Here is a 6,000-nt window from a genome sequence, read left to right as displayed (position 1 = left end):
TATTATTATTATTATTATTATTATTATTATTATTATTATTATTATTATTATTATTATTATTATTATTATTATTATTATTATTATTCACTTCAATAACTCTGAGCTATCCCTTTAAGTTGCAGCAGGCCTGCTGTATAAACACAGGGTTTGGGTACCCAGGCTCAAAAAAACATAACCAATCTGTCAAATTGATGTCAATCCAAGCATGAAGCGGTTGTGGATTAGCTCATGATTAGCCTGAGTCGCCTGCAACAAGTGGAGCTTAAATCCAAATTTCATTTTTCTTTTCTTTTGTTTTCTAGGGGATTTCTGCAGATCAAAACACACAGACTTGTACTGTGAGTCTTATATAAACAGCCAGCTTTAACTCAATTCATGTTGATTATACTTCACTCAGGTCTACAGTTGAGGTTTGAGCGTAGCTAATGAATACCAAGCATATTTTGAAATAATATAATATTGGGGTTTATCTTGTTTTTTGGGGGGGGGAAATTAACCTTAACCATGAAAAGACATGTAAATGCAACTATTATATATTTATATATATAATCTGTTCACCTTTTGCAATCAGCATGTCTGTTTTTAAGCACAGCAAGCACCTTTGCAAAACTTTCAACGCTCCAGTTCATGGGACAGGGAGGTTATTTTGGTTTCACTGTAAATATCAGGCCTCTCCTCTTTGAAATGTTCACTCCCTCGGCTAAACAACTCCAGGGTAAAGTTGCAACTATAACAAATGGGTTTAAATAACAACATGCAGCAGCAATCTCTTCACAGCACGGTGCATTGCGGTTGTCATTCATCACTCCACCGCAGCATAACGTGGGACTTCCACAACAATTACTTCAGTCATTAAACTCCCTGCGTTGTTGTCGTTTGCTTGTGAGATAAGGGCGATTACTGGCCAGGCGAGGCCTAATCTGCTCTGATCTGCTCTGTGGTGAGGGGGAAAGCAAACCTCAGCTTGCCACTCATGGCTGAGAGGGCAGAGAGGGTTCAGCCGCAGTGTTTGACTGCACCCTTGTGGCTGATGGGGTGAACATCTAAACATACTTTAAGTAAAGGAAGGATCCCTGATGTTTAACTTTGCCAAGATGTCAATTAGGGCCATATATGTATAAATATGGTGAGCAAATCAATGGCTCTTACTTATTTAGCTAGTAAATGTTCTTTTTTTATTGCACCGATCAGATTCTTACCTTACAGTGATGCAAAATACTTATTTAGTTTGTAAAGTAAAAAAGTCAGTTGTTTTATAAAAGCAGAATGACACAAAAATGTACAGATGAGTTTAAACAAGCAAATGGTTTCTAAAAAAAGGCCTCAGATTAAAGGTATCTAGAGAAAAAAAAACACACAGAGAAGGAAAAGGAATCAAATGGAAAAAGTAAAAAACAAAATGTAAAAATTTGTATGAATGTACACTGACATAAGGCTGCAAACAAATAATTAGACACGAAAAGCAGAACTAAAGCAATAATTAAGTTTCATTTAAAAAAGCTTTTCCTATCTCATAAAAAAATGTTAGAACTGTTTGATCTGGAAATGAACTAAAAGTTATAAAACAAACTGTAGACAGTTGTACTTAAAAGTTTACATACCCTTAATTTGAAGACAGAAAATAATCAGCAGCTATTAAAGTAAAGGAAATTAACGAAAGTAAAAAAATAAAATGAAATCATGACAATGATTTTGATAAAATATATAAGATAGATAGATAGATAGACAGACAGACAGACAGACAGACAGACAGACAGACAGACGTACGTACAAAAGTGAAGAACTTTTTAACAGCTCAGGGGAACTTTTTCAATAAAAACATTTAAAAAAGAAGAAACTTATAAGCAATAGTGCCATTCAATCTTTATCCTTTTTTTTAATAAAAATATTATAGTCAAGACATAAACTAATGCAGCAATGAAAAGTAGATTTATAAAGTAAATGTAATATTAAGTCGTACAACAGCTGTTGCTAAAGCTTTTGTCATTGGTTTTGATAATATTAATATATTGTCAATCATCGATAATTATTGTAAAGCAGTTTGCAAGTTAGTCAAAACATTTGTGACTCACAATGTAAATACATTTTGCATTAATCTAAAAATATTCCAGAAGCAGATTCCTTATCAGACTGGATAACCTATGCCGTCCATTTGGGTTGATCAACTCTTTTCACATCATTATATTATTTAAATTCCTCTTTACTCATTATCAAAACTCCTGCTCCTGCTTTTAATTCTATTTTCTTCTTTATTAATCCATTTTGCATTTTTTTCTCTGTTGGATTCATTTAATCTTGATTTATTCTTTAAATAAAGATTTTCATCTACTTTGTATATACTATACATGAGTTTTACTTTGTGCCAAGATGCTGAGTATATGATGTGTACATATAGTATGTACACTTCAGTACTCATTATCCATCATCCATCTTAAACATAGAATTTTGCTAAATTAATTTCATCAACCAGTTAAAGCAACAAATAAATCCCTGGAATATCTTTAAAACTTCTTAATTACATTTTGTACCAATAGGTTAGAGGTTAGAGTTAGATTGAGGTTTTATTCTCTTACATGAGCTGGTTCCTTTTCAACATATAATTTCCCTTAGGGGTTAATAAAGTATTTTTGAATTGAAAAGAAATAAAAGTCAAATTATTGTTTTTGTTTTCCAATTTATTCCCACAAACTCTTAATTTTACACAATCATGTTTCTGCACCATTTTGTTCATCAGAAAAACTCTGATACTGGATGCATCCATAAAACCCTTATGAGGATAAATGTTTATAAGTTATGATCAATTCGTAAATAACTAAAAAAGATAATCTAGTAAATGATACAAATACTTCCAGACTCATAATCCAGCCACTTCCCTGACAGTCTTGGTGCAGTATTTTATTTTCTCGTGCTACATCATTCACATCATCGTAAAAAGAAGCAGAGGCCTCCTCATCCCTTTACAGTACCCCTCGCTCCCGTTAGCCCCAGGCACTCACATCAAGCCCCTCAGCCCTTCCGGCCCCACGCTAGCCGTAAACCTCGGCTCTGAATGCACTAGGCGAAAGAGATGAGAGGGGTTATTGATGTGCTATAAACCGCTATTTTATCACAGCAAAACAGGAAGCTATGTGTGTGGCGAAGAGGGGCTGTGGAGAATCTTGATTTTTGACTAAAAGCCTGCTTTATTTGCTCGTTTGCAACCGCAACAAGTAAAGGTGCTTTTAAAATTTGTTCAATATTAGTGAATATTAACTCAAGATAGAGAATGGAGGCATGATTTATTATATAAGAATCTTGTAAATCTTATAATGAATATTTCTCACTTTTACAGAAATAATCCTATAAAAATCAGTGTTTCTTTAGCTTTTACACTTATTCATACAGTGTAGTTTAAACACATTAATATGTACCAAGTTCCATGCATGCTGAGGTTATACACACATATTAAAGCTGGGATATGTAATCATCAAGGCTCAAAATTTACTAATTAAGTCATACATGTTTTATTATTCTGCAAGCTGCATGCAAATAAATCTGTCCCAGAGAAGTTTATAAACTTGCTTATGTTTGGCTTGTTTGCCAACATGACTTGAGCTACAATAAGTGAAGGTCCGACTTTTTTTATGGGGGGGATGTCCAGCTGCTGAATCTTCCACAAAAGTCCCCGCTGCCTGCAACACGGCTCCTCCTGCTCATGTTTCCCTCGCACACAGGTAGGAGAAACTGCCTCTCTCTGACCTTGCATGTCTGCACACGAAGCAGTTTTTTTCTTTCTTTTACTTACAGACACACACAAGAGTCCTGAGGGAGATCATTTGTCATGTGGAGAGGAATCTTAAGTCATGCTCCTTACGCTGAGGGCTCAGACTTAAGGCATTCCTCTGGAAATTTATGTCCAAACAGCTGTGGTCTCATCCGCCTCTGTGTGGAGCGAGAGGAAAATGCCATCCCAGGAATTATGAGGGGCATCCAATCCATTACACACCTCCAATCAACTCCAAGTGTCCGCACAAGCACATGCAAGCTATTTTCTGTGTGCCTTTGTGCATCTCAGACTGTGTGTAGCTGTAAGCATTTCCCCGCTCTTTTACTGTGTGTTTGCAGCTGCTTGACATCTCCTCTGTGTGCGCACGTGTGCTATGAGTGCAAGGGATTCCGAGGTGGTTATAGTGGATGTTCAGCTCTTTGATGGCTGGATGGTTATCCCGGGGCTTTGTGCATCGGAAGGCCATGGTTTAGAGTGGAAAAAGAGCCTGATTTCACATTGCAGCCATATGGACTGCAATGTTTTGCTAGAGAAATGTAAAAAACAGGATTACAGCAGAGGTAAGCGGTAGGTCACAGTTTAAGATTAGGCCTTTAGAGTCAGCAAGTTGGTGATATCATCAGAAAGCTGGTCTGCTCCTGGAGAAAGGACAATCTAAAGTATATGAGGATCAATTTTGATCATTTTATTAAAGTGCTTTGGAATCTCTTAAAAAAATAAACTCATGTTTACTTTTAAGGCATTTAGCTGTGCAGAAAAAAACCAGCATATCCTTAAACAGAATCTTTCCACAACATTAAACTATTCATAGATTTTGTTTCCCTGTTAATTAAACACATAGGCATGGTAGCCTAAAGTATGCAAACTCAATGAAGCGCGATGGCGACGATGATGATGATGATGATGTGATGGGTTTAGCGATGAGGGTTCAAGGCCTCTCTGTGCATGTTTTCAGCATACCATCACCGTCTTTCTGTTTATGGCCAAAACTCAGCAGGAATGTAAAGTGCTGTACAATCAGAGCTTTGTTTTCTTTTGTGTTCAAACTTGTCCAGACGCCACGGATTTTTGTTGGTTTATGATTCGGGAGGGGGAAAAAAACAAAAGAAAAAAATACCTTTAAGATGTTCAGGAACAATTTTTCAATAGTCACTGTTACTGGAATGTGAAACCAAAAGGAGAAGCAATAGAATCTTAATATACAAAGTTAGATTCATGTGTGAATAACATATATTGCAGATGTCTTCATAATAAAATGCATTTAAAAAAGAGGTTTTTGAGATATAAGGGTCTGATTCGGGTCAATACCTAACAAAAGTCTAGCAGGAATTACTTTCTAAAATGATTTTTCTACTTTTATCTTTGCAGTTTTAACTCAAACTTAGTCAGGTTGGATGAAAAATAAAATCTATGAACATCAACCACAATGTAATTGGAAATGTTAATTTATAGCTTCGGCTCTAAGTGTTGGAAATTATATCCCAAACTAGTCTTGATTGTCTACATCCTTTAACAGGAGTATTTGAACAGTTTATATGATGGTTCATATATTTAGCTGTAACAATCTGACCATCATCCCCACAGCATGATGCTGCCAATATTGCACATGAATAAAAAATGTGACATTACTATTGAATACCCTGTGCATTAACCTGTTTTTATATTTGAAACCCACTGCAAAAGCTATATATATATATGCTGAAAACATGCACTATATATACTGTATATACCCCATGCACCTTTTCCTCCTTTTGGCAGCTTCTTCTTTTTCACTATTGAGCCAATGGAACGAGTGAATAAAGTCAATCAATCAATCAATACCATATTTCTTTATAGGGGTGTCGTAGAGTGCTGGCTTTTACTCATATCATTTTGTCTGCAGCTTTCATCAGAAGTGTTTTATTTGGGCTGTAAACACATATATGATCTCTGTCCTCAACAGATTCTCTAACCTGAGTCTTGGATCTCTCTAGCTCCTCCAAGAGCCTCCTTAATCCTTATTAGATAAATACTTTTCATCCATGGCCTGTCAGTCTAATTCAGTGTGTGTTGGTGAAGATTATTATTAGATTATCAATTTGGGTAGAGTTTTTTTTTTTTTTTTCGGAAATTGGACCCTATTTCCCCCCAAAAAACTATCTATAAACTTTTGAAAAACTTTCTCCCTGACTTGTCTGCTGTGTCCTTGGTCTCCTTGATGCTGTTTATTTACCAACTTTTCTCTAAATATCTGA

This window comes from Cyprinodon variegatus, unplaced genomic scaffold (assembly GCF_000732505.1).
Source record: "Cyprinodon variegatus isolate N-32 unplaced genomic scaffold, C_variegatus-1.0 Scaffold957, whole genome shotgun sequence".
Lineage (NCBI taxonomy): Eukaryota > Metazoa > Chordata > Actinopteri > Cyprinodontiformes > Cyprinodontidae > Cyprinodon > Cyprinodon variegatus.
The sequence above is the reverse complement of the archived record's forward strand: the minus strand, read 5'-3'. Positions refer to the sequence as shown.